The 27,781-nt window shown below is 42.0% G+C and overlaps 3 long non-coding RNA genes across 3 annotated transcripts; all 3 read left to right on the top strand.

Moving 5' to 3' along the window:
• Positions 1–301: 301 nt before the first annotated feature.
• LOC139078979 (uncharacterized) lies at positions 302–27,579 on the top strand. The gene is made up of 3 exons (XR_011532205.1): positions 302–526; positions 24,881–25,003; positions 25,246–27,579. It is a non-coding gene; the product is annotated as an uncharacterized lncRNA (long non-coding RNA).
• On the top strand, positions 15,419–17,468 carry LOC103567209 (uncharacterized). The gene is made up of 3 exons (XR_011532204.1): positions 15,419–15,541; positions 16,732–16,922; positions 17,058–17,468. It is a non-coding gene; the product is annotated as an uncharacterized lncRNA (long non-coding RNA).
• Positions 17,712–18,573, top strand: LOC139078980 (uncharacterized). Its single transcript, XR_011532206.1, has 2 exons — positions 17,712–17,859; positions 18,396–18,573. It is a non-coding gene; the product is annotated as an uncharacterized lncRNA (long non-coding RNA).
• Positions 27,580–27,781: the final 202 nt, after the last annotated feature.

Genomic DNA, 27,781 nt, shown 5'->3' with positions numbered 1-27,781 from the left:
GAGGAGCCCTTAAATGTTGTCTCATAGAACCTTCTCATCTTACAGGCAAAGAGGCACAGTCCCTGAAAGGGTAGGTGCTTGCCCAAGGACACATGGCTAATGAAGTGACAAAGCCATCTCTGAGATGCAGGCTTCCTGACTCCTAGTTCAGGAGTCTTTTCGTCACACTACACTGTCTGCTTTACTTACTGGAGCCTCTGGCACTTCCAGGAGACAAAGGATTCTAATTGGAGCCTCACTACTGATTTTTGGCATGACCTCAGGCAGATTGTCCTTGCTAATCTTCAGTTTCACTCTCTGTGCAACCACAGTGATCCACGTCTGGAGCTCCAGCTCTTTGGAGAAAGCTACACTCTAGGTGTCTTTATTTCCCGTGTTTCTAGGAAGGGTTGTTTTGAGTGGTTGATTTCACCCAGATGTGCCTGCTTTCTTTGTTTTTCTCCTGTTTGTTTCCTGCTCAGAGCCCGTTGGAGGCAGAGTTATCTGACAAGTTTCATTCATCCCAGAAATCAACCAAATTCTCCAAGTATGTGAATTCTTCCCTTTCAGACAGTTTCCAGCGTGGTTGAGAATGGGCAAAGTGAAAACTCTGTAAATTGGGAAAGTGAAAACACAACACTGACCCTTGGCCTTTCTTAAAATGGTTGTGATTAGGAATTTGACCAGGATATTACAAAAGAATAATGATTTGAGTGTTTTCTGCTTTAAGCAGTACTGGAAGTTGAAATGATGTGAGCTTCCAAAACAGAAACGTGGGGCAACAGTCATTCACCTTATCAAATGATTCTCTACTTTTCTTGCAGATTTTTCTTCCATTAACATAATGGAAAATGCAATCCAATTTACACGCATCTATTGGGTTAAAGTAGCGTGCACCAAATTTTCAGAACTCATCAGAAATCCATGTTTACCACATACGTACCACAGTCCTGACGATCTCTGTCTTCTCCCATTAACTCATTTTAAAGATGTTGAAAATTGAAAAATAACATATATATCTTTTGTAAGACATGTATAATTATTATGAAAAAGTAGAAAGTTATCCCCATAGTGCTACCACCCAGAGATGGTTACCGTCCTCACCTTCTGTATACCCCTTCAGAACTCTCTCCATAATAAAACTACTGCGTAATACTAAAAGTACTACGTAATAAAAGTAACCATGCTGTTTTCTGCATATTTTCTCCAACCTGTTTTTTCTATTAATATGTTGTGAACAGCTTTCCATGTTGATGAACATTAATTTACAGCATTATTGTATTAGCTACAGTTTGTACACACATTTATACACATTTATTCACTCATGTGGTATGGTAGACATAAAGTTGCTTCCAGTTTTTATCCATTACAAATGACCTTCAATTCAATGTACATCTTTTAAATAAATCTTTGTGCATGTCCTTGATTATTTTCGTGGGGGAAATTTTCTGCAGGGGAATTTCTAAAGAGGAATTATTCGGCCCGAAGACCTTTGATATGCGTCATCCAACCGCTCTGAAAACAGTTGTACCCAGAAATCTGTAAGTGGTTATCTTCTGCACCCCAACAGCCGTGTGCATTATTTTTTTTTTAAAGATATTATTTTTGGGAGCAGTTTTAGGTTCACAGCAAAATTAAGAAGAAGGTACGATATTTCCCATATACTCCCTGCCCCCACGCATACATAGCCTCCCCCGTTACCAACATCCCTCATCAGAGTACATTTGTTACAACTGATGAATTTACATTGAGACGTCACAATCACCCAAGGCCCATAGCTTATATTAGGGCTCACTTTTGGTGTTGTACATTCAATAGGTTGGGACAAATGTGTAATGACATGTATCCATCATTATAGTATTGTGCAGAGGTGTTTTTTTTGTTTTGTTTTGTTTTTTTGAGGAAGATTAGACCTGAGCTAATATCTGCCACCAATCCTCCTCTTTCTGCTGAGGAAGACTAGGCCTGAGTTAACATCCTTGCCCATCTTCTTCTACTTTATATGTGGGACGCCTACCACAGCGTGGCTTGCCAACTGGAAGTGGAACGTGCGCATTTAACCGCCATGCCACTGGGTGGGTCCAGTGCAGAGTTTTTGGCTGACCTAAAAATCCTCTGTGCTATTTCTTTTCATCCCTCCTTTGCTCCCGATCCTCCATATCCTGGCAACCACTATCTTTTTACTGTCTCCATAATTTTGTCTTTTCTAGAATGTCACATAATTGAAATCACACAATATGTAGCCTTTTCAGATTGGCTTCTTTCACTTGCTGATATGCATTTAAGCTTCCTCCATGTCTTTTCATGGCTTGATAGCTCATTTCTTTTTAGCACTGAATAACGGTCCATTGTGTGGATGCACCACAGTTTATTTATCCATTCACCTGCTGAAGGACAACTTGGTTGCTTCCAAGTTTTAGCAATTATGAATAAAGCTGCTGTAAAATCTGTGTGCAAGTTTTTGTGTGGACCAAAGTTTTCAATTCCTTTGGGTAAATATCAAGGAGCTCAATTGCTAGATCACATGGTAAGAGTATGTTTAGTTTTGGAAGAAACTGTCAAACTGTCTTCCAAAGTGGCTGTCCCATTTTGCATTCTCACCAGCAATGTATGAGACTTCCTACTGCTCCACATCCTCACGTGCATTTGGTGTTGTCCGTGTTCTGGATCTGAGTCATTCAAATGGGTATGTAGCAATGTCTTATTGTTGTTTTAATTTGCATTTGCCGAATGACATATGAAGCGGAGCATCTTTCTATATGCTTATTTTCTATTTGCATATCTTCTTTGGTGAGTTATCTGTTAAGATCTTTGGCCATTTTTTAGTTGGGTTGTTTGTCTTCTTATTGTTGCATTTTGAGAGTTCCTTGTATTTTTTCAATAACAGTCCTTTTTTAAATGTGTCCTTTGCAAATATTTTTTCCCGGTCTGTGACTTGTCATCTCATTTTCTTGACATCGTCTTTTGCAGAGCAGAAGTTTTTGATTTTAATGAAGTTCAATTATCGATTGTTTCTTCCATGGATCCTGCCTTTGGTTTTGTATCTGAAAAGTCATCGCCATACCCGAGGTCGTCTAGATCTCCTATTTCATCTTCCAGGAGTTGTATATTTAGGTCTATGATCCATTTTGAGTTAATTTTTGTGAAGAGCGTAATGTCCATGTCTAGATTCATTTTTGTTTTTTTTGAATGTAGATGTTTAGTTGTTGAAAAAACCATCTTTGCTTCACTGTATTGCCTTTGCTCCTTTGTCAAAGATCAGTTGACTGTATTTATGTGGGCCTATTTCTGGGCTCTCGATTCTGCTCAACTGGTCTATTTGTCTATCTTTCATCAGTGCCTCATGTCTCGATTACTGCATCAGAAAGATAGGTAGGTCTTGAAGTCAGGTAGCATCAGTCCTTCAACTTTATTCCTTTCCTTCAATATTGAGTTAGCTATTCTGGGTCTCTTGCCTCTACATATCAACTTTAGACTCATTTTATTGATGTCCACAAAACAACTTGCTGGGATTTTGATTGGGATTACATTGAATCTACAGATGAAGTTGAGAAGAACTGACATCTTGACAATATTGGTTCTTCCTATACATGAACATGGAATATCTCTCCAATTATTTCATTCTTTGATTTCTTTCTTCAGAATTTTGTAGTTTTCCTCATATAGGTCTTACGCATATTTTGTTAGATTTATAACTAAGTATTTCATTTTTGGGCATGTGAATGTAAGTGGTATTGTGTTTTTAATTTCAAATTCCACTTTTTCATTGGTGGTATATAGGGAAGTGATAGACTTTTGTATATTAACCTTGTATTCTGCCACCTTCCTATAATTGCTTATTAGTACCAGACGTTTCTTTTTGTTTTTGTTTGATTCTTTTGGATTTTCTGTGTAGATGACCATGTCGTCTGTAAACAAAGACAGTTTTATTTCTTCCTTCCCAATTGTATACCTGTTATTTCCTTTTCTTGTCCTATTATATTAGCTGGTACTTCCAGTAAAATATTGAATGCATTATCTTTTACTTAATAGTGTATTGAGGTATAATTGACATAAAATTTACTCGTTGTAAGTGAACAGTTCAATGATTTTTTAATACATTTATACGGTTGTAAAACCACTAACACAATCCAGTTTTAGAGCAATTCCAACTCCCAAAATTTCCCTCAGCATTACCTTTTAAAGTTTGTTTGTTTGTTTTATTGAGATAGAATACAGTGAAATGGTCATATTTTATGTGTACCTACTGTCAATAAATTTTGAAGAATGTATATCAAAACACAGAATAGGGGCCGGCTCTGTGGCCGAGTGGTTAAGTTCGCGCGCTCTGCTGCGGCAGCCCAGGGTTCAGATCCTGGGTGTGGACATGGCACCGCTCGTCAGGCCACGTTGAGGTGGCGTCCCACATCCCACAACTAGAAGGACCTGCAACTAAGATATACAACTATGTACAGGGGGGTTTGGGGAGATAAAGCAGGAAAAAAAAAAAAAAGAAGATTGGCAATGGTTGTTAGTTCAGGCGCCGATCTTTAAAATAAAAAACAGAATATTTTAGTCATATCAGAAATTTTCCTGGTGTCCTTTCTTAATCTCCCTTTACCTCTCAAGAAGCAAACATTGATCTGATTTCCATCACTGTAAGTTCTAGAATTTCCTATAAATGAAATCGTATACCATATACTTTCATTCCATATATTTTTGAAAGTTATCCATATTGTTTCATCTATCAGTAGTTTGTTACTTTTTTATTGGTGAATATCTTTCCATTTGACATTTTCCGTGTGACATCTTGTTTATTCATTCTTATGTTGAGAACATCTGGATTGTTTCCAATTTTGGCTACTGTGAATGAAGCTGCTATGAATATTCTTATACAAGCCTTTTTGTAGACAAATATTTTCCTTTTTCTTGGACAAATAGCTGGGAGTGGAATTGCTAGGTCATAGGGTAAATGTCCATTTTAACTTCTTATAAAACTTCTAAACAGTTTTCCAAAATGGTTGTGCCAATTTCCATACTTATCAGAGACCTGCTTATTCTAAACCCTTTCCACATTTGGTGTTTTAAATTTTAGACATTCTAGTGAGTATGTAGTGAAATTTCATTGTGCTTTTACATTATGTTTAAAAATGACATCACATTTTCAATTACTTGATTACCAGTGAGGTTGACGAATTTTTGTATGTTCATTGGTCATTAGATTTACCCAATTCTCTTCATAAATGCAACTTTCCATGAAAACCTACCACACATGAACTATAAAGAAAAGTCAGCAAACACTGGACTTTTAGGGTCAATGTTTACTTTGCAAATTAGCTTTAGATTTCAAACACTTGGACCAGTCCTGGCTTTCCATGTTAGATAATCTAGAAATAATGCTTTCTTTCAAATTCATTTTACATTCAATAGGGAAGAAACACACACACACAAATTATCATCTAACAAATGAGGCTAAATGATCAAGTTATGGGACTAGTTATATAAGCAGTACATGGTACATAATACATGCTTAAAATTTTTATTGACTGAAGGAATAAATGAATGAATGAAGGATTCAGAATATGAGATTCTTTCTGTTACAATGTCCTTCTTTTTACTTGCGTTTGATTTTCTTCCTGCTCTCTCCTTGCTACGGTTTCAGGAAAAGGTGGTAACATGGACATTAGGATGTAGAATACTTGGGATTGAGTCAGAGTCTACACTGCCTGTTTATCTTCATTGGCCTCCTCTTCTGCCTGTTACTATTTATGTTTCGCTGTTATTTTGTGTGTGTGTTTGTTCTTGTAAGCTGTCCTAAAGCCTTTCTGGAAAGAGTCATAGAACAAACAAAACACAATTCACAAGAAAGAAAAGGCCTGGCCCTTGGCCCTACCGCCGAAGGGTTTGGTTGGGGAGAGAGATCCACCCACAGGAGAGCGAAGAGCTCTGGTAGGTGGTCCAGATAGTAATTCTGGAAGGACTCATACAAGTCAGCCAAGACTTTTGGAGAAGGAAGTGTGGGTGCTGGGCCCTAGGACTTAAGTAAAAAACATTGCAGAAAACTAAGAAAATACAGATGGGCAAAAAGAAGAAAATAAGCAGGTGTTGGTAGGATTTAAATAGAGTGAAAGGACAAGCACGGAGGTGAGTGTCTAGCAGGGGCAAATGTTTGGCCTCGGAGATGAGCGCGCCCTGCCCAGGAGACAATGGAGCAGGGATGCGGGAGAAGACGAAGATTAGGGCAAAGGCAAGGGCCCGACCAGAGAAGGGGAGGGGACCACGTTATAAAGGAAGACAATTAAATGCCCGGCTATGGAGCTGGAGCTTTCCAGGTGGGTAGTTAGGGACCCTGGGGATTCTTGAGCAGGGGAGTGTAAGAAGAAAACCAGTGTGTGAGTAGGATTCGTTTGGTCACATTTTTCAGGCCGCCTGGGAAATAGGAGAACCTGAAGTCAAAGAGACTGGTTTTGTGATAACCGCTAAGAAATTCTTCTGTTCTTCAACCATCAATCTACCTTCCTGTGAAATGGGGAGAATTTTCTCATCTTCCTAAGACATTAATCAAGTTTTTCAAATCTTCTTCTTCACTTAAATGCTTGTATCTCATTAGCACGTTTTCCTCTAAAGTTTTGCCTTCCTTTAAGATAATATGTTGTACAAAATTTGAACTTTATAGGACAAATTAAGTGGTTGTTATTTTCTAACTGAAAGTATACCTCACTTACAAATGGCTCAAGTCAGGAGCGTGGCGCTGGAGCCATTATAACTCAGCATTTCTTTGGGGGTTACACTTTCACAGAGCACTTATGAAAAGTGCACACTGTCTCAGGTGCCAAAACTTAAGTTTTACAGACCAGAAAACTGATAGTTAAAGAGGTAAATAACATTGCCCAAGGTTACAAAGCTACAAAGAGGTGAAAACAGGACATTATTTAAATGAAACAGTTAAAATTATCAAAATTGAACAAAAAACATTCCTGGAATTATCATCTAATGGGAAAACATGTTTTAGTTTTTAAATATTTAAATGCAGAGAATCTCCGACAAATACAACTTTTGTGGGAAGTGAGCTACCTCTGGAACACTTGTGGAAGTCTGATCTTTTTTTCCTCTGGCTTTTGTGCTGATAATGGTTAAAATACCACCACCTTCACCACCACCTCTTTTTTCAGGCATATTACAAAGCCCACAGCTTATGATTATACTAATGGCTATTATTTTTTTCTGGCTTATCACAAATCCCACTGCTAATATAATAATACTAACATTTATTGAGTGCTTGCTGCATATGAGGCAGAGGGGTAAGCACATTTCCTGTATCACCTCATTTATTTCCTTCAGAGACCCTGTAAAGAAGGCATTACCATGATTATGACCTCCATTTTACAAAATGAGAAAACGGAGACTTAGCAAGAGACATTAAGAACCTTGCCCAGGTTCCTACAGCTGAGAAGCCGAGGAGCCAGGAATCCATTCCAGCTTTGTCTTACTGGAGAGTCTCAACCACTGAGAAGTGAGCCGAAGACGTTTCTCCGGTTTCATATCCTGGGAAGCTCCTGGACACTCTGTCAAGAGGCAGGGAGTGCCCTGTTGTTCTTGCGTATCTTCATCTCCGGTGAGCGACAAGCCCTGAGAGCTCAGCCAGCAACCAATCCTCAGGGGAGAGCTGGTATTTCACTCAGCCTGTTTTGTGTGTTTTTTGTCCCTTTCTCTTTGCCAATATAAGTTCGTGCCAGGAAAAGAGCATCGGATTGTGAAGAGATGCCAATAAAACTACTATAGGAGAATGTTCTCCATCATAACACTACGTGCTCGGTGCATGGCATCTGAAAATCTTCAAACAGTGCAACCTGCAGCTACCTGAGTCACACACTCATCCTAAGAGATTCCGTGGGTCAAGGGAAGAAGGGAAAAAAGAGACGGGGTTTTCCAAGTCTCCCCATGGCCACAAACTGGGGCTGCCCGGGAAGTTATCCTTGACCTTAGCTTTTTGATAGGTGAAGACGTGCAAAAGACACGGGCTGGTCCCTGGGGAGAGTGTGGAAAGAAAAGCTCTACCAAAATTCTGCCAAGCCTGAAACAGAGAGAGGCAGTGGAAAAATAGTTAAATGCAGATTTTAGAGTCAGATTTATTGGCAGAAGTAAATAACCAAATAACTCTGTGCCTCAAATTCCTCATTTGTAAAATGAGCATAATACAAGTAATCATGTTTTGCAGGATTATTGTGAGGATGGTGAGAGTGCTGGAAAGAGGCTAAGCAAAGTGGCGCCTACCTTCCTGGTTAGTGGTAAACATGTGTTTCAAACTCCAGTGGGAGCCAACCTCTGTTAGCAGAAGCTATTGGCTACTAAGGCGGAATCACAAAGCAATAAGAGAAGAGAGGCATCCTGTTGTTATGGGGAGAACATATTCATGAGCATCTACGTGGGGTAGGTGTTTTAGTTAGATTGAATTAACAGTTCCCAGTTGATAAGTAAATATGTGAAAATTCAAATAATTTGCTGAAGGTCAGGTGGAAAAACCATGATTATAGCTCAAGTCTGTCTGACTTCCAGGAGTTTCCACTATATGGTATCATGTCTCGGGTACACATTTTTTTGGATGTGAGCTATAAAGTGTTAAGGTGTTTCCATGAGCTAATGTGTTAGCATGACTGAGCTCTGCTTCCACCCTGCTTTACTGGTGTCAGGAATCCACAAAAATGGGAAATTCAAATGCTTATAGGGGAGAGACAAGGGACCTTCACTGGATGTGAGAAAATTAGCAGGGCAAGCTGGTAATGAATAGCAGAGAATCCTGAGCCTAGGTGATAGGAAGACAATAGGGAATGGTGAGGACTGGGATAAACTGGTAAGTGCACGCCCAAGCTTGAGTTGCAGCTGCTGCTCTGCTCCAGCCCATTTTAGCCATATGTGAAAGTGAGTCAGACATTATGATTTTTCCAGAGAAGACAGAGATTTAGATTTTTATGTGAAATTACAATTAAAAATTTTTTAATTAATTTTTTATGTTGAAATAATTGTAGATCACATGCCATTGAAAGAAATAATGCAGAAAGGTCCCTTGTACTCCTTACCCAGTTTCCGCCAATGGTAACATCTTGCAGTATTACACCCAGGGTTGATACTGATAAGGTCAGGGTACAGAATATTTCCATCAGCACAATGATCCCTCATGTTGCCCTTTTTCAGCTGCACTCACTTCCCTCCTATCCCCCACCACCTCTTAATCCTTGGCAATCACTAATATGTTCTCCATTTCTATAATTTTGACTTTTCTAGAATGTTATTTAATGAAATTATACACTATATTGGGATTGGCTTTTTTCATTCAGCATGATTACCTGGAGATTTGTCCAGGTTGTTCCATGTATCAAAAATTTGTTCCTTTTTATCGCTGTGTAGTAGTCTGTGGTATGGATGTACCATGGTTTAACCATTCATCCATTTGAGGACATCTGGGTTGTTTCTAGTTTGGGGCCTGTATGAATAAAACTACTTTAAACACTTTTGTACAAGTTTTTGTGTGAACATAAGCCTTCATTTCTCTGGGATAAATGCCCAAGGAGCCAATTCCTGGCTCATATGGTAGTTGCATGTTTTGGTTTTTAAGGAACTGTCAAATTGTTTTCCAGAGTGGCTTGAGCATTTTGCATTCCCACCAGCAATGTATGAGGGACCCAGTTTCTCTGCATCTTCACCAACATACAGTGTGGTCACTATTTTTTACTTTGGCCATTCTGATAGATTTGTACAGATCTCTCCTTGTGGTTTTAAATTGCATTTTCCAAGTGGCTAATGACATTGAACATCTTTGCTTGTGCTTATCTGTCATCTGTATATCCTCTTTTGTGAAATGTCTGTTCATGCCTTTTGCCTATGTTCTACTTGGATTTTTTTTTTTTTACTGAATTTTGAGAGTTCCTTGTTTATTCTAGATACTAGTTCTTGGTTATATGTGTGTTTGCAAATATTTTCTACACTCTGTAGATTGTCATTACATTCTGCTAACAGATTCTTTATAAAAAGAATTTTGATAAAGTCAATTTATCAAGTTTTCCTTCTATGGATCATGCTTTTGTTATCCAATTTAAGAACTCTTTGGCAAGTCTTAGATCCTAAAGATTTTCTATGATTTTTTTAATAGTTTTATAGTTTTACATTTTACATAGTAATCCATTTTGAGCTAGTTTTTTTTCTCAATTATGTCAGCACCATTTCTTGAAAAAGCTATCATTCCCCCATTGAATTGCTTTTGCACCTTTATCAAAAATATATTTCTGTGAGTCTATTCCTGGGTTGTCTATTACATCCCACTCATGTAGGTGTTTCTCTCTTTGCCAACTCCATTTATGTAGGCCTTCTTGGATATCGTTTATCAGCACTGAGTAATTTTCAGCATACGAGTCCTGTACGTGTTGCCGTAGATTTCCATCTAGGTATTTCAGTTTTTTTGAGCAATTGTAAATGATATTGTATTTTTAATTTCGATTTTCACGTATTCATTGCTAGTACATAAAAATACAATTGATTTTGTATGCTTATCTTGAATATTGAGACTTTGCTGAGCTCACTTATGAAATCTGGCAGGATTTTGTTTTCTGTTTTTGTAGACTCCTTGGGATTCTCTACGATCATCATGTCGCTGCTAAAAGAGAAAGTTTTAGTTCTTCCTTTCTGATCTACATGCCTTTTGTTTTCTTTTCTTGCCTTACTGCCCTGACTAGAACGTCCAATGCTGTGGTGAATGAGTGTGGTGGGAGCGGACATCCTGCCTTGATCTCGATCTTAGGGAAAAAGCCCTGTCTTTCACCATTAGGTATACATTAGTTGTGGATTCTCAGAGAAGTTCTTCATCAAGCTGAGGGAGCTCCTCTCTGTTACTATTTTTCTGAGAGTTTTGAGTCATAAATGAGTGTTGAGCTTTTCCAAACACTCCTTTGGCTTCAGTTGATATGAGCATATGATTTTTCTCTTTAGCCTGTTAATATGGTAGATTACATTGATTTTCAAATAATGAATCAGTCTTGCATCCCTGGAAAAAAACCACACTGGGTCATAGTTTATAATTCTTTTCATATATTGCTGAATTTTATTTGCTAATATTTTGTTAAGGATATTTATATTTATGAGAGATATTTAATTTCTGTGTGTAATTTTGTTTTTTTGTGCTTTGTCTAGTTTTGGTGTCAGGGTAACGCTAGCATCAGAAAATGAATTGAGAAATGTTTTTCTTCCTCTTCTTTTTGCTGGAAGAGATTCTGTGGAGTAGATGTTAATTCTTTAAATGTTTGCTACAATTCTCCAGTAATACCATTTGGGCTTGAAGAGGTTTTTTCGGTTTTTTTAAATTACTAATTCAGTTTTCTTAAGAGTTACAGAACTGTTGGATCTCCAAAACCCTATAGATATAAAACAGGCTGATAAAACTATTCAGCTGCAAACCAGTGCCACCATTCGTGAGAGAGAAAGGTTAACCCCAAGGGTGGAGCCCTTAGCTCAGAGAATGGAGCCTTGAGCCGTAGAGGACATGAAACGTAATGAAATTTGTCCTGCTGGATTTCAACATTGCTTGGGGGCCAGCCCGGTGGCGTGGCAGTTAAGTTCGCACGTTCCACTTCAGGTGGCCTGGTGGGTTCGGATCCCCGGTGTGGACCTACGTACGCACTGCTTGTCAGGCCATGCTGTGTCAGGCATCCCACATATAAAGTAGAGGACAATGGGCGCGGATGTTAGCTCAGGGCTAATCTTCCTCAAAAAAAAAAAAAAATCAAAATTGCTTGGGACTTCAATTTTCTTCCTCTCATTTTCCCTTTTGAATGGAAATGTCTATAACTGCTATCCTACGCCTGTCGTATCATTGTATTTTGGGAGCAGATAACTTGTTTTCTAGTTTTACAGGTCCATAGGTAGAGAGGAATTTTGCCTCAGGCTGGATTGTAACTAGAGTCTTCCCCATACCTGTTTAAATGACTTAGATGATAAGATTTGGGACTTTTGAGCTGGTGAGAATTTGAACTTTGAGTTGATGATGTAATTGGTTGAGACTTCTGAGGACTTTAGGATGTGGTGAATGTATTTTGTATGTGGGACAGGCATGCATCTTTGGGAGCAGAATAATGGCCCCCCAAAGATACCCACACCTAGTCCTGAGAACTTGTGAATATATTGCCTTACATGGCAAACAGGACTTTACAGATGTGATTAAGGATCTTGAGCTGGGGAGATCATCCTCGGTTCTCCCAGTGGATCCAATATACCCACAGGGGTTCTTATAAGTGAAAGAGGGAGGACAGGAGTCAGTGTCAGAGTGACGTGAAATGAGAAAGACTTGACCAGACATTGCTGGCTTTGAAGATGGGAGGGATCCATAAGATAAGGAATGAGGAAAGCTTGCAGAAGTTGGAAAAGCCAAGGGAGCATCCACAAAGTAATGTAACCTTGACACACCTTGGCATTTGCCCATTTTGAACTTCTGATCTCCACAACTTTAAGATAATAAATTTTTATGGTTTTCAGCTACTAAATTTATGATAATTTGTCACGGTAGCAATAGAAAACTAATTTAAGTCCATACACTGAGATTTACTTTGATTGCCGTATTTTTCAGCTCTAAAATTTCCATTTGGTTCTTTTTTATATCTTCTATTTCTTTGCTGACACTTTGCATTTATTTGCTGGGGCTTTCTATTTTTTTGTCTTGTTTCAAGCAGGTTCACAATTGCTCAGTGAAGTCCTTTTATCACGGGCTGCTTTAAAATCTTTGTCAGATAAATCTAACGTCTCTGTCATCTTGGTGCTAGCACGACTGAATGTCTTTCTTTATCCAGTTTGAGATCCTCCCAGTTTTGGGGGTGTTGAGTGATTTTTGATTGGAATCGGGACATTTTGGTATTATTTTATGAACCTCTGGATTTTATTTAAAGCTACTCTTTTAGGTGGCCTCTGCTGACAACAATCTGGCAGGGGAAGTGGGGCTGCCATTTTGTCACAGTCAGGCGGGAGTGGAAGGCCAGGTTCACCACTGGCCTCCACTGACATTCAAGTGGTGTTGGGTAAGGAAGCTCCTTGTTCCTGCTGGTGGGGTGGGAATTCTGGTGGTGAGGGTGTCCTCATCACCACTGGGTGGTGGTGACAGTTCTGTTTCTTCCCTAGGCCTCTGCTGACACCTCCCCATTGAGGAGTGGGAGGTGTGCCTCCTTGCTGCTGGAGAGACTCCCCATGTCGGGGGAGGTTAGGGCTGCCCATCAGTTATGGTGGATGAAAGGCCTGGCTCTCTGCTTGGCCATCTCTGACAGCACCCGGTGGGGTGGTTTGGAGGCCTCATTATAACCTCTCAACAGGGGAAGATGAGGTTCCCCACTTGGCTTGGCTGCTGTGGGTGGGGCTGGGCTACAGTTTTTTCTGTGGTCTGGCTGGAGTGGAGCAGTTATTATCTAAATGTTTTCTGTCTTGTTAGACTGCCTGGTTTTTTGTCTTTTGGCTGGGAAAAGCAGGCTTTTCTTGGGGCCTTTTTTGTCTGCACCTGCTGGCATTTCTGGATTGCGGGCTGCTTTACTTCCAACTCTGGGACGTATGAGTCAAAACGAAAACCCGGGGAACTCACTACTGTGTCGTTCCTCAGGTCCTGAGATCCATTTCTGAGCTGGCCTCGTCTCTTCATTTTTCAGAGTCCCATGTTTGTTTTATATATGATGTCCAGGGTTTTTAATTGTACTTAGTGGGAGGAATAGAAAAAAGTATGTCTGCTCCATCTTCCTGGAAGTGAAAAATCTCTCTTCATGTTTTATTGTTGGTAACTAGTTAAAAATAAAATGAACACATTTTGGGAAGGAGTGGCAAAGGAAAGAAATCTATTGACTTTATTTGGTCCACGCTGTCAGTTTGTGATTTCTATGTTAACAGAAGGAATGAAAATGTTTACTTGTGCATGTGGCTGCCTGGGGTGGAGAGATGTGGCAGGAAAAAGGGAGGGACAGCAGAGAGATAACTGGAGCTGGGGGATCCACAGGGCCTGGCCTGGAAGTCAGGTGCGTCTGACACAGACCACAGCGGGTCTGTGGAGGGACGGCTCCCCCATTCTGCGAAGACCTCCTCGTCCTTGAAAGTCCCTGCAATCAAGTTTGCTAGAGGCACTGCTTTGGAATTTTTTCTTTAATTACCTACTTAAAAAAGAATGTTTTCCTGATTATAAAATTAATACAGCTTTATGTTGGAAAATTAGGAAAACTCAGAGAAGGGGAAAGGAGGAAAGAATGCCTCCCTAAACCCTTTTTCTAAAGACACCTCAAATATTTTGGTGAGCTTCCATCCAGTCTTTTTATCCACCTGTCTATCCACCTATGTAAACAAAATTGTGGCTCTTTTTATACACTTTCAACTAGCTTTCCCCTCTACTTTAATTTTGTTATGAATGTATTCCCTTGTCATTGAATAACTTGGAAACTGTGATTTTTGATAACTCCACTGTATTCAATTATTTGAAATTTAGCAACAATTCTGTTGAATGTTTTATGTTTAAAATTTCTCACTATTATGGATAATGCTGTGATGAGAATGCTTGACCACACGTCTGTCTCATTAATTCCTGGAAGTGAGAATACTTGAGCAAAGGGTGTTTAAGGCTTGATTTTTATCATCAACTTCTTCTCCAGAAAGACTACCAATTTACATTCCTGTCACCAGCAGTGGAAAATTCTTGCCTCATTGCAGCCTTGTGGGCATTGAGTGTTATCATTTTAAAAATCTTTGCAAGTTTAAAGGCAAAAAAAGTATCTTATTGTCATCTAAAACGCATTTATGTTATTATGAATAGTGTTAAACATGTTTTCTCTTTTTTGCCTTGTTAACTTTTCTGATAACTGCTTTTTGTTATTTGCACATTTTTTCCTACTGTAATTTTCTTCGTAACGGTTTGCCTGGTAGATGTGTTACAGGGATATTTTCCAGTTTGTCATTGCTTTTTAATTTTGTATGTGATGATAATCGACATAGAGCGGTTTACAGTTTCAAATCTACCATTCTTTTATTTTGATTCCTACCAAGCTTTTATGCCTAGAAAGGTCTTTCTCTACCTGTTCCATTTATCTATTGCTGCATAACAAATGACCCCAAATTTACTGCTTAAAACAATAATCATTTAATTATATTTATATTTGTAGGGCAGGGAACTGGGTAGGGTCAGCTGGTGATTTTTCTGCTTCACTCGGTGTGGACAGAAGGCATTCAGTGTTAATCAGCTGACTGACTAGGAGAGTCCAAGATGGCGTCACTCACATGTCTGGGGCCTTGTGGGGACGGCTAGAAGCCTGGGCTCAGCAGGGACTGTCCACTGAGTGCTTCCTTGTGGCCTGTCCGGCACGGAGGCCTTGGGGTAGTTAGAATTCTCACATGGCAGCTCAGAGCTCCAACAGTGAGTGTTCAGCAAACAAAGCAGACGCTGTAAGCCCCTTTATGACAGCCTGGGACGTCAGCTGCTCTGTCAGTCGGGGCAGCCTCAAGCCTTCCCAGATTCAAGTGAGCTTTGTGGGAGATGTAGTGTAGAATTCGTGGCCATATTTTCCTATTGCCTCTTTACCCCACGGTAAGTTAAATGCACATTTACATTTTTTTCCTAGCCTGTTTATGCTGCTGTTACTGGTCTCTTTCTTTTTCTTGCTTTTTATAAACATTAAATTCTTAATCCGTCTAGAAAGTAGTTTTACACAGACTTATAATGAGGTTCAGATTTGAATATTTCCCATTAATAAATGATTTCACTATAACCATTTCATGAATAACCATCTCTTTCCTGAGGGCCACTAACTTTTATAGATACTAGGGCCTGTGTAAATATATTGTTAATTGAGGAAAAATACCCTTCACCTTTCTCTTGACTTTTCTAGCATTCTTCTTCCTCAGGTAAGGGAGAACCTCCTGGTTAAGATCAGCTTACAGTCTGACAAGCACCAACCACAGCACTGTGGCTGGGCTGGCCAGCAGTGGTCTTTCTGGAAGGTCTCTCTCTGTGCCTCTGGGCCTGGCTGTAGACCTAACTGGAGGGGTTCCTACTTTTCAGTCTACTTTTCACAATATCGGGCTCTCCCACTGTGGCAGGGCCGTTTGCCTTGGGCTGCTGCCCTCGGGTGTGTCTGAGGTGGTTTTGTTGTTGTGATTCCAAGTGCAATAGTTCCTGGGGAAGATTGCTTCTGTGATGAAGTAACTTGACTGCTTCTAGGGCGAGAAGCATTAGCTTGCTTTTGTTAATGAACTTTGTTAACAAAGAGGGAAATTCCAGTGCCTGGGGTTGTTTCCCCAGAACCTCCGTGTCTGTCTGGGTGATGTCTAATGCTGGCTCCACCCAACATTCCTCCATCCCACGGGGACCCTCTGTCCTGGCTCCCAGCTTCCTCACCCACATCTCTACTTCCTCCTCTCTCTACCATGGAGAAGTGCAGAGCTAAGCTATGCTGTGGCTCTCTCAGTACTGTGTCCTTCTGCTTGGTCATCCATTTCATTAATAGCTACCCACACTATTGCTGCTGCTACCCACCTCCTTCTGCATCCCATATTCTGTTAGCTCTACTACCTTACCTTACTGAATTCCACCCAGCAGTTTGGTGAGGTAGCTGCTGTTATTCCCACTTTAGAGATAAGTGGATGGTGGCTTAGAGATATTAATGCATTTGAGCCATGTAGTTAGTAAGTGGTGGAGCGGGAACTTTAACTTTGGTCACCTGCTGAATTTTTAAACGCTGAATGATACTTGCTCTCTTCTCTCATCTTAATCCCCAGTTCCTAACTATGGATGGGCATTTCCACTTCTCTTCCCTCAAAAAGGGCCACACACAGCTGATACCATGGGCCCTAGGAGAAGGACACCTGGCGAGGACATCTAATCCTGTCTGGCAGGAACATTTGAGACTCAGGACTCCTGAAAGTTTACTTACCTCATCCCTCCGCTTTCAGCCAACTCTTGCTGACAGGTAGAGGCCTCCTTCTCTTAGACAAGGCACAGCAGAGGCACTGGACTCCCCTTTGAAAACTCCCAGCTGTTTTCTCAGGGGAGTTTTCTGTGTAACTTAACTCTGAAGCTCCATAACTCACTTCTTCTTTTCTAGGCTCTTCCAGAGAAAGTTTGCCCTGTGACCTGAGCCAGAACACACCCCAACCCTCTCTGGAGAGAAGCAGAGTCGGGGAAAGAAGAGATTTCATAGTGTGGACAGTGTTGGTTCTTCAGCGCCGAGGCCTCTCGAGCGTTGGTTTGCGTTTCTCACAGGCGGAGAGCACAGCAGGAAGGCCTGCTGTAGGAAGAGGAAGGACTTAAGGGGGAGGACTTCCAGGCAGGGAGGAGGTAGACAAGTCAGAGGAGGCTCCCAGAGGCTGTGTCCTTTTCTGCCTTTTGGCCTTTCTGAGAATAGCAAGATAGAGATCTGAGCTTTTAGCTCCCAAGGTCCTGCCAGATCCCAGAAAGCACAAATCGGAGATGGGCCAACCTAAGGTAAAGTGAATAAATAATGAGTGATCAGGGAGCTGCAACTTGACCATCAAATTTTATGCTTAATTTAAATCTTAGAGAGGAAAACTTATAATCGTGTCTTCAGGCTCAGTTTCCTAACATATTTCTCTTTGTAAAAGTACTATTTTTTTCATAAGCAACTGGAAGATTTCAAGTGTTTCCAAAGAACCTTTATAAAATCCCTAGCAGAGTCTCCAGTAAAGCTGTAAATTGTATTTCTTGTCCTTAAAAAAAATTATTGTGTTCTGTTCTCCAGAGGGAGGAATTGGGCAATTTTGTATGAGGGACTGAAACTGAGGCCAAATATCACCATTTCAGTCTTGACATTTATCTGGAATCAGGATGTGCATACCATCAAACCATGTGACTTGGCACTACAAGAAGATTTTGTTTTCTTTACACTGGTGAGCCTGCTTCCGTACTTTGTAAACTAGAGATCCTGGCAAGGCCTTGCTCCTAGCCCACATGGGTATCGATGGTAGAGCCTTTCTGAGGAAATGCTTTTGGAGGGGCTTTATCTCTTCAACCAGAGTATAGCTCTGACTAAGCAGAATCTTTGTCTTAGAATGGTTTCATTTTTCTAAGCCTAAAATTGGCGTAATTTTACTCATTCCTTCCTTAGAGAGATCAATGGCGCCAACCTTCTCTGTTGCAGACACTGTTGGTTGCCTACCAGGGAGCCATTTCTCCCTTTCTACCTTGCTGTCAAAAGCCTGATTTTGGTTGCCCTCCTCTTAGGAGTTATAGGGGTTATGCCCTTTTTAGGGACTACCCAACCCTAGAGGGTGAGCCTTTATTGATTTTGGGCATTGTGGTAGCCTTGCCTTGCCTAGCAATTGTTTAAGCATGGGTAGATTGGGCTGATTCTGGCCAAGCAGACATGAGGGACGTCTGCTGGAGGAACACAAGCCAGGGGCGTTCCTTTTTTCTTTCTCTGAAGATTGTTGACAGTATGTGAGGCCCAACCTACATCAGATCTTGGGACTGTGGGAGAAAGCTGCAGAACAGCTGAGTTACATCCATGATGTCTCTATGTCAATGAATTAACCTACTCTGAAACTGTCCTACCTCCAGACTTCACGTGATGCAAATAATAAATATTCTTCTTGTTTAAGCCACTTGTAGTTGGACCTTCTATCCTTTGCTGCCCAAAGCATCTTACACTGTGCGAGGTGCTTGAGAAAGAAGGAAACATGGTCTTTGTCCACAAGTAGCATACAATCTAGGTAACCAGTCTCAGCTTCCACTTTCCTGTCAGCCCCAATCTTAATCCCCTGATGGTTTGAACATCTCCTTTCGACTCCTAAATTATGGCATCACTGTAGTATAAATGCACGCATGCCAGCTGCTCTTACATATATCCCACATGATCTCCTTATTATCATGATTAAGGAATGTAGTCAGTTTAAGTCGGCGAAGAGGTATCAAGCACCTACTACGAGCCAGATGGTGTGGGTGTACAAAGGTGGATGAGATATCCTGTACCCCTAGGAAACAACAGCTTAGTGGGGGCTATGTAATTTGCACACTGAAAGTCAGAGCAAGCATCGAGGTGACAAGCAGCATTTGAATGGTGCAGACAATAAATGCTAGGGGAGTTATTCAGTTCAGCACATATTTGTTGAGCACTTCCATGTGTCAGGTACTGACTCAGGTCCCTGGGACACAGGAATGAATAAGTTCATTTTCCTCCCTTACAGGAGCTAATGGTGAAATAATAATGATACAGTCATATTAATTATATTAGCTAACAGTTATTGAGCACTAATTATTATTAAACACTTCTATGTGCTTTCCGTATGATAGCTCATTTATTAATTAATTCAATTCTGTGAGGTAGATACTAATATTATCCCCATTTACAGATGAGGAGACTGAGGCATCCAGAAGCTAAGTAAGTTTCCCAAGGTGGTCACAGAGTTAGTGTGATAGGCAACATATTAATGGAAACTCTGTTTACCAATCTTAACTATAATACAATTAGACATGGAAAAACTGGGATCTTCAGACAGAGGAGATATGGTAACAAATGGACTGCGAGCCCACTATGGGACAGCAAGGAGGTTAGGTTGCCTACACATTCCCCCAGCACAGCTGGAAACCATGGAGCCCCAGACCTCGGGATGGCTGTGAGATTGTGATTTATGGTAAGAAATATATCATATTGGTCTTGTCCCTTTTCCCAGCACAGAGCTCTGAAAACCCTTGGAATTTCCTAAGAGATGAGAGTGATAAAGATGAAAATGGAGTCTTTCATTATTCGTAACAAGCCTCTTTCAACCACACCTGAGTTTGTTAATGAACTGATTTTTGGAAAACTCTTAGATAACTTCACAATGGGAGCTGGTTGCCAGGAAAACCAACCACAGAATTAGAGGGTTGGAAGTTTTAGATCCTCCACCTCTGCAGAGAGGAGAAGGGCTGGAGGTTGAATCAATCGTCAATAGCCAATGATTTAATCAATCATGCCTGTGTAATGAAACCTCTATGAAAATCCCTAAGTACAGGATTCAGAGAGCTTCCACGTTGGTGAACAAGAATGCCTCCAGGTGCCGGGAGGGTGACACACCGCCAACTTCACGAGGACAGAAGCTCCTGCTCTAGGAACCCTTCTGGACCTTGTCCTATGCGTCTCTTCATATGGCTGTTCACTTGTATGCTTTAATATCTTTTGTAACAAGTCAGTAATAGTAAACTGTTTTCCTGAATTCTGTGAGCCATTCTAGCAAATTATCAAACCCGAGGAGGGGGTCATGGGAACCTCCAATTTATAGCTGGTCTGTGAGAGCACGGGAGACAGCCTGGGACTTGTGACTGCCATCTGAAGGGAAAGCGGTCCTGTGGGAACCCATGCTGTCTCTAGGGAGATAATGTCAGAACTGAGTTGAATTGTAGGACACCCCGCTGGCGTCAAAGAATGGCTCGGTGTGGGGCAAACCCTCACACATTTGGAGTACAGAGGTGTTCTGTTGGGGAGAGAAGGACAGGGTTTTCTCTTTCAGCAGCATATGACCTACATTTCATAGAGGGTACAATCTGCCACCTACTAAGCTGTGAGCTCTAAAATGAGTGGTTTCTTTCGATTGTAAGGACATATTTCTCCCAGGAACAGGGCTCTTGAATTCACCGTGATTCCCAACCTGCCCTCTGTACATTTTCCTTCATTCCTGGTCCATTTCATACCTTATTCTGCTGGTTGGAACCAATTAATCTGTCCCCTGCCACACACATACACTTACCTGATATCCCAAGATGTTTCTAGCGCTCTTCTTAGAAGAAAATGCTCCTCAGCCTGAGATGGGCAAATAGGAAGGAGAGCCAGAGAGCAAGGGATAAATTCTCTCAAGGCATTCATTCATTCACTCATTCATTCATCCATTCAACGAGTGTTTCCTGAGGCCCTCCTTGGCGTAAGTTCTGTAGTCGGCACTAGAGACCCAGTCAGGAACAAGGTTAACATGGTGTGTGCTCTCAGGCATTTTCAGTCTACTGAGACAGACCCAGAAGGCAACAAAACACTCAATTATAAATTCCAATAAGAGCTGCAAAGGATAAAGTATAGATAATATAAAAGAGACAAAAGGTGGGGGGCAAATCTACCACATTTTTGTGGTCAAGGAAGGAGGTCACATTAATACAAGACCTGATGGTAAAAAGAGACTTGTGTGTTCAAGAAATTGATTAAGATAGGTCCTGTGGCTGGCATATTGAGGGAGAGGAGAGAATTAGGAATCAGGAAATGAGAATGGAGAAGTGGGCAGGAGCTGTGGGAAGGGTTTTGGATCTTAGGGAGAAGTCACAGGAAGGCAACATGCAATGTCAACTCCCTCATCTCTGTCAGAAACGACATCATGTCCCTTCTAGAGTGAGGGAAAGAATGCTGGAGTGGAGAATGATGCGGGATGAGTGTTTGATTTCCTCTGAAATCTCTGGGCTTTTGAAAGAACTGTGTCTGGCTGTAAATTATCTGTGTTGAGAATGGGATTTACCATTCCAGGATTAGCGCTATTCATATAATGAAATGGCCTTCAAAGGAGAACTTAAAGGAAGAATGTTTTAAAAGGAAGTTCTGATTGGAGCAATTGTGAAATCTTCAGAAATGACTCATCTCCCACTGAACTTCCTCTAGTGGCACAGCCAGAGTGAGGCAGGGTCAAAATAAACACATATTTATTGAGCATTTACGCCATGCTCAGCACTGTGATAGATGCTGCAGTGGCTGCAAAAATGTAAAAGTGGTCCCTGTCCTCAAGGACTTTAAAAGATATTATAGTGGGGATAGCAGCAAGAGTACTTCAGAACAATCCCGTAACAAACAGCTAAAGTGTGTACAACCTCCATTTAGTGTTTCTAACTGACACGTCACACAGAATTGAAACCGGTCAAGGGATGAGGACTTGGAGAGTAGTTTATGAATCACTAATGAGGCTTGGCTAAGCAAGAAAGCTGAGATTCTCCTTATACGCTGTCCTTCCCTCCCACAGGCTTATTCCAGACGCCTGGGATAGAGCAGCCAACTGGGATGGTGTGTGTTTGCCCACCCAATGCTTTTATCATTGGCATGACGCTTGTGCACACATTGGGAACCCTGCCTGTCACGGTCATTTCCCAAACTTTCAGTTTTCTTATAGGGGTACAGGCCTGTCTCCAATGTCACACTGCCCCTTTTTTGATACCAGTCATCTATTAGGAAGAAGAACAAGGTTGCACATAGCTTGTGTAGAGAAAACTTAGATGCTCATGCTTAAATGCCTCTGAGGTTGTAGGCCGGCATGTTAGAGTTCAGAGTCTGGGCCTGTTACCTTGAGAAAGACATTTGATCTTATTCTATTCAAATGAACAAGTTGGACCTGATGAACTCCAGCCAATGATGTCTCACTCCAACTAGCTGACCCCTCTCCTCCTGGAAGCAAGAGGCCCTAGCCCCTCCTGATGGAGAGCCATTTTGTCTAATAAAATAGAGTCCATCAGAAAGCTCCCAACTGTCCTATTGGAGGTCACTGAGAGTTCAGTCATGGTTTTAGTCAAAGAAAAACCAAGTGGTTTGTTCCAGGATATGGTTGTCCCACAAATTCTTTCCCAGTATCAGCAGGTAATATTGGAATCCGGAAGTAGGATTGATGGACTGGGAGCAGGCTCCTGTTTTAATCACCTATGATTCAGTTCTTCATTCCACAGGCATGTGTTGGGTGGTTGTTATGTTCCAGGGCACTGTCACAGACACTGGCCTTAAACTCTTAAGAGTTAGCATTGCCATTACACAAGAAGGTTGATACCTCAAATGCTCCCTTAAATCAGAACTCTCAAACTGCTTCATCCTTCCTGGGATTCAGGCCTTGGGTCAAAGTGTTGAGTTGTGTTTACAGCCATTCACCTTGTGATATGTTGAAAACACCATCCAGAAGAGGGTGCTTTTTTGGTTTACATTAGGCATCTTCCTTAATCCCTTAGCAGACCTGCTGGCTATCCCAAGCAGTGTGACATCTCTCCCTCAGGCTTCCCACTCCAGTGCAGCCTCATCCAAAGGGTTCAAATATTACTTCTGGATTCCTGCATTACCTACAGCGCCAACCATGCTAGTGCTCATCCTGGTAAAACTCAGACCAAAGAGAAATACAAGAAAATGTGTTGTGCTTGGCTGATACTGGGAAAGAATTTGTAGGACAGCCACATCCTGGAACACACCATTGAACTTTTCTTTAACTAAAGGCATGGGTGAATCCTCAGTGGCCTCTAACAGGACAGTTCTTTCTGATGGACTCTATTTTACTGGACAAAATGGCACTCCACCAGGAGGAGCGAGGGCCCCTTGCTTCCAGGAGAAGTGGAGTCAACTAGTTCTTCCCTCTCCCAGTCATGTAGAAAACTCAGGAGATGGTTGTCAATAAGGAGTTGAAGTTGTGGTCCAAGGTGCACTGTTATTGGAGTGGTGAGACCTTTAAATCTGGGTTCCTTCATTTACTAGTTGTGTGATGTTAAACAATTTAATTTCTTTTAACTCAAATTTTCTTATCAATAAAACAAATTTACTGTCTATATACTAGGCTGTTGAAGAGAATCAAATGAAACCAAATACATGACAGATGTGGGTGAGGTAGAAAAGCACTAGGCAGGTGTGAATCAGTCCTGTTGGACATACTGCTGAGGTGGGTGACTGGTGTAATGGTTGCCTTCCTCAACTCAACCACCACCCCCTCTCTGAGGAGTTCCCGGGTCTCAAGATCCATGGTTTCTCATTTTATCCACTTGATGCTGTAGGCATAGGGCCTAGGGCTTAGGACTTTTCAGGGGTCCATTAAAATACTTAAGATATGTGAGACATGGAAAAAATATAAACTCAGAACATAACTACAATATTAAAAAAGGTTATGAATATTTAGGTAAATGTCTAAAATGTGTTTCTTTTAATTAGTCAACTGCAATGCAAATTAACTCTTACTGAGTTGTATATCAATTATTTTTAACATGTGATAAGGGTGCATCTTAATATGCTTGCTATGATGAAGGGTAGCACCGCCAAAAGGAAGTTTTTAGGGCCTGTGGGATATTAGGCAGCTCTGTCTATATCAATGGAGAATGTGAACCAGGAACAAAGACCTTTTCTCTAGTCTAAACCCACATTCACCTATTATAGTCTAGTATCACATCTATTGTTAACTGCATCACTAAATGCTCTTTGCACTTCTTTTCTTCCTTATCCGTATAAGCTACAGAAGATGAACTGGTTCTAGTTTTAGCCAACTCCAAGATTAGATGAGCCCACTTTCTGCATGTTTTGAGGGATGTTTATGTTTCAGGAAGGTCACCTCCAATCCCCTTCTCCCCATCGCCCACTCCTGTCCTTCTATTTTTATGGGCTGTGGGATATTCATGGGACTCTAGGTTATTTACAGGTATTTATTGAATTGTGAGACAGCTCTTCGGTCAATAGGCCTGAGGTGAAGCTAAGAGGCTTTGTGAAAACAGGTGGACAACATCCTGGGCTCCCTTCTGGCCCCCGCCGCCCTGCTGTCTGAACTTGGGCAAGCCCGTTCGCTGGCTGCTTTCTGTCTGCTTATCTATGTAATGAGATGTGTAACGTCTCGGGGAGTGGATAATCAATAAGATCCAACTTTCACATTCTGGGCTTCTGATTGCACTTCTGAGTGACTCTGGGGTACAAGTGGTGTCATAGACACTCAATAGAGAGACACATCCATAACCTGCTCAGGGAGAGAGTTCAGTCTTCAGCTGACCTTGGCTTGTTCCTTTCGTCCAAGTTCAAACAACTTTTCAAATTCGGAAAGCAGTCTGATGGACTTGCCTGATGAAGTGTTGCATAAATTATGTGATTAAAAGCAATTGGAATGAAGCTCTTTCATCTCTGGAACAGAGAGCCACTTGACATTTATTTTTCCCCAGTTAATCATCCCACTTTTCCCACAGGGCTGTCTGCGATGGCGGATGAGGGAAGATGGCCTTGCCGACTTACTCACTCTGTTGGTTGCCTTTGCTGCTGACACCCATCAGCTGCACTCTGCTTGCTCATAGAACCCTGGTTTGGTTCAGGTATTGGTGACTACTCTTTGGAGGATGGCGGGTCCCTGCGTAGGCCCAGGAGGTGGGAGAAACTGGATTAGGTAATTCAATCACAGCAATTCCACTCCTTTTGCCAGTAATTTTGGGCTATAATTCCATCCACTGTGATGTGAGGGGAGATCTACTAGGGTGGAGAAACCAACTGGGGAAGGTTTTCTTCTTCTTTAAAAGGGATGCAAGGTAGCAGGGGTCCCTCTCTCCTGCCTCCGCAGGTCCCCGTGTGAGGACACAATGCTGGGACTGCAGCTGCTATCTAGACACCATGAGGACAAACGCCTGCAAGCTGAGGATAGTAGAGAGAGAAAATGGAAAGAACCTGGGTCCTCGATGACATTTTTGAGCCACTCATTTAAGTAACCTTGGAATGTCTCTGCTTTGGAAGCTCTTATTGTGAGAGAATAATTTGTCCCTGTTGCTCGAGGCCACCCTGTTTGGGTTTGCTGTTACAAAAGCCTGCCAACTGCTGATGAAGCTGCCTCTTTGGCGCCCACATTTCCCTCCGGCTTGGAGAGCGTTTGGGAGAAGGCAGCACTAAGGCAACGGTGCCCTCAGAGTGCAGGTCTCACGCTAGGGCTTTTAAACCCATCTGCAAAGGGCGGAGGGGAGGGAAGAAAAACCCTTAAAGCTGCCAGACAAAAAGCTAACATTTATTTGATTTCTTAAGTCTTTAACTTTGAAATTCATGTGAAATTTTTATTCTATTTCTTAATATCTTTTTCTTCATGTAAAACTAGTATTTTACCTACTTGCCAGTTGAATTACTTAAGTCCCCCACCCCTGCAAATTTTCAGTGTGAAGTAACACTACCCCGACCCCTGGGAGCGCCTGATGATGCCGACAGGTGGGGCGCCTGCTTCCAGGAGCAGTGTGTGGACAGAACTTGCAAAGGGCCACAGGTCCACTGCTGCAAACGTGGAAGAGGTCTAAGCAAGAGGAAGTACCTTGGGAGGATGAGCAACCTTTCCTTCCTCCAGTCCTCAGCCTGGAAATTCCAGGCAGGTGGCAGTGACAGAGCGGAGCACAGACCACATTCCTACCTCAGATAAGGGCCACATAGGTGACTCCCGAAAGGGTTGAGCCATCACGGCTGAGAGCTAAAGGGACCTGCCCCAGGCCATTGCTCAACTCCAGGGACAGTGTCTCACTTGCACTGTGCCTCATCGACCCTGGCTGGCTGCAGTTTCAGTCCCATGAGAAAGGGATTATTTGGGGTAATTTGGTGACATTATTTTCGGTAAGTTCTTCCTGTGGGCCCCCCATCCAGACAGGCTCCTTTGTGGTGAAGTCTAAACTCTCCCTTCATGAAAAGCCCCCTAGAACGTCAGAATATCAGCTCAGCGAAGCCAGGGACTTCACCTGTCCTGTCCCCTGCTGGCTCCCCAGGGCCTAGAACTGCGTCTGGCACATGGTATGTGCTTCCTAAGTGTTCTTGGAATGACTGACTCTGCAGACATTGAATTGCGAATACTTCAAAGGCCATAGTGGAGCAGGAGAGAGGAAAGTGCTTTGAGGGCAACTGGGCTCTAGGAAGAGTTTGCACCAAAGGAATGGAGAGGAACAACTGAAGACGGGGCTGTGGAAGCCCGGGGCAGATCTCTGAAGGCCCACTCCCAGAGGTGCTGCTCTAGTCCTCAAGAGCCATATGGGAGGACACAGCTCCTCTTTACTTGTGTGAGCACTTCTGGGCTCCAGGCCTAGGCTAGGGGATGCTCTTGTGGGCCCGGGACAGAACTGTGCTCTATCCCCTTAGCACTGCACCCACGGCCCAGCCAGGAGGACCGAATCTGATGACAAGATTTTCCTCAGTCCCTGTTCTATTACCTTTTCCTGTTCAATTATCCAGCAAATTTTCAAGATGCTAGTAAACTCAAAGGGGGTGGTTTCCACATCTGGGAGGAAAGATTGTGGGAAAGCCCCCAAATTATTCCTGGTGAGAGGAGGTTTGGGAGGCAGTGCTGAACCATTCAACTTGAGATAGCTGAGCCGGCACAGCGGCGGCGGAAGGGACTCTTGTTAGAGACCATTCATGGGCCCTCTGTGCCAAGTAAGTGGCCAGCGGGCACAGCATCCCAGCCCCCGGTGACCTGGCTGTCTGCTTGGGGGCCTCTAAGTCCTCTGCCCTCTCTCCGTCTCCTCTACCTGGCCTTTCTCTCTCTGGGTTCAAAAACTTCTTGAATTTTTGGGCTCTGTTCCATCTGCTCACTCAGATACCCTGCCTCTCAAATGAGTAACCAAGGGAAGGAGAAATTGAGTCAAAGGTTCCTGGCTAATTATCTCAGCTGACATTATGTAAGCAGCGGGCACAGTGGTTGAACACAAGCCCTGGGGTCAGCCCAGCTGGGTTCCACTCCTGCTACGCCTTTACTAGCTATCTTACCCTGGACAATTCACTTAACCTTAGTAGACTGAGGCCTTCTCCTCCACAAAGGAGGTTAATGATAGAACATTATGGAGCTGTTCTGAGGATTAAAATAGACAATGTATGTAAGGCATTTAACACCCAGCTTGATATGTAGCAAGTGATCAGTAAATGTCAACTATTTTTATTTTTGCTTCTCCTTTTCATTCTTGCTTCTTATCTCTTTCCTAAGTTGACAAGTACCTTCGCCTCCTCACAGGATGAGTGTGTTTGCGGGGAGTAAAAGCAAGAATGGTAGGGGTCAGAGACATTCTTCTGTCTTATTTTTCAGGTCATCAGATAAATTTAAAAAAATACATATCACTATTCACTGAAGACCGGGCATTTCA

Source organism: Equus przewalskii, chromosome 23 (genome assembly GCF_037783145.1).
Source record: "Equus przewalskii isolate Varuska chromosome 23, EquPr2, whole genome shotgun sequence".
Taxonomy (NCBI): domain Eukaryota; kingdom Metazoa; phylum Chordata; class Mammalia; order Perissodactyla; family Equidae; genus Equus; species Equus przewalskii.
Note: the sequence above shows the minus strand (reverse complement) of the source record. Positions and strands in the feature narration are given on the sequence as shown.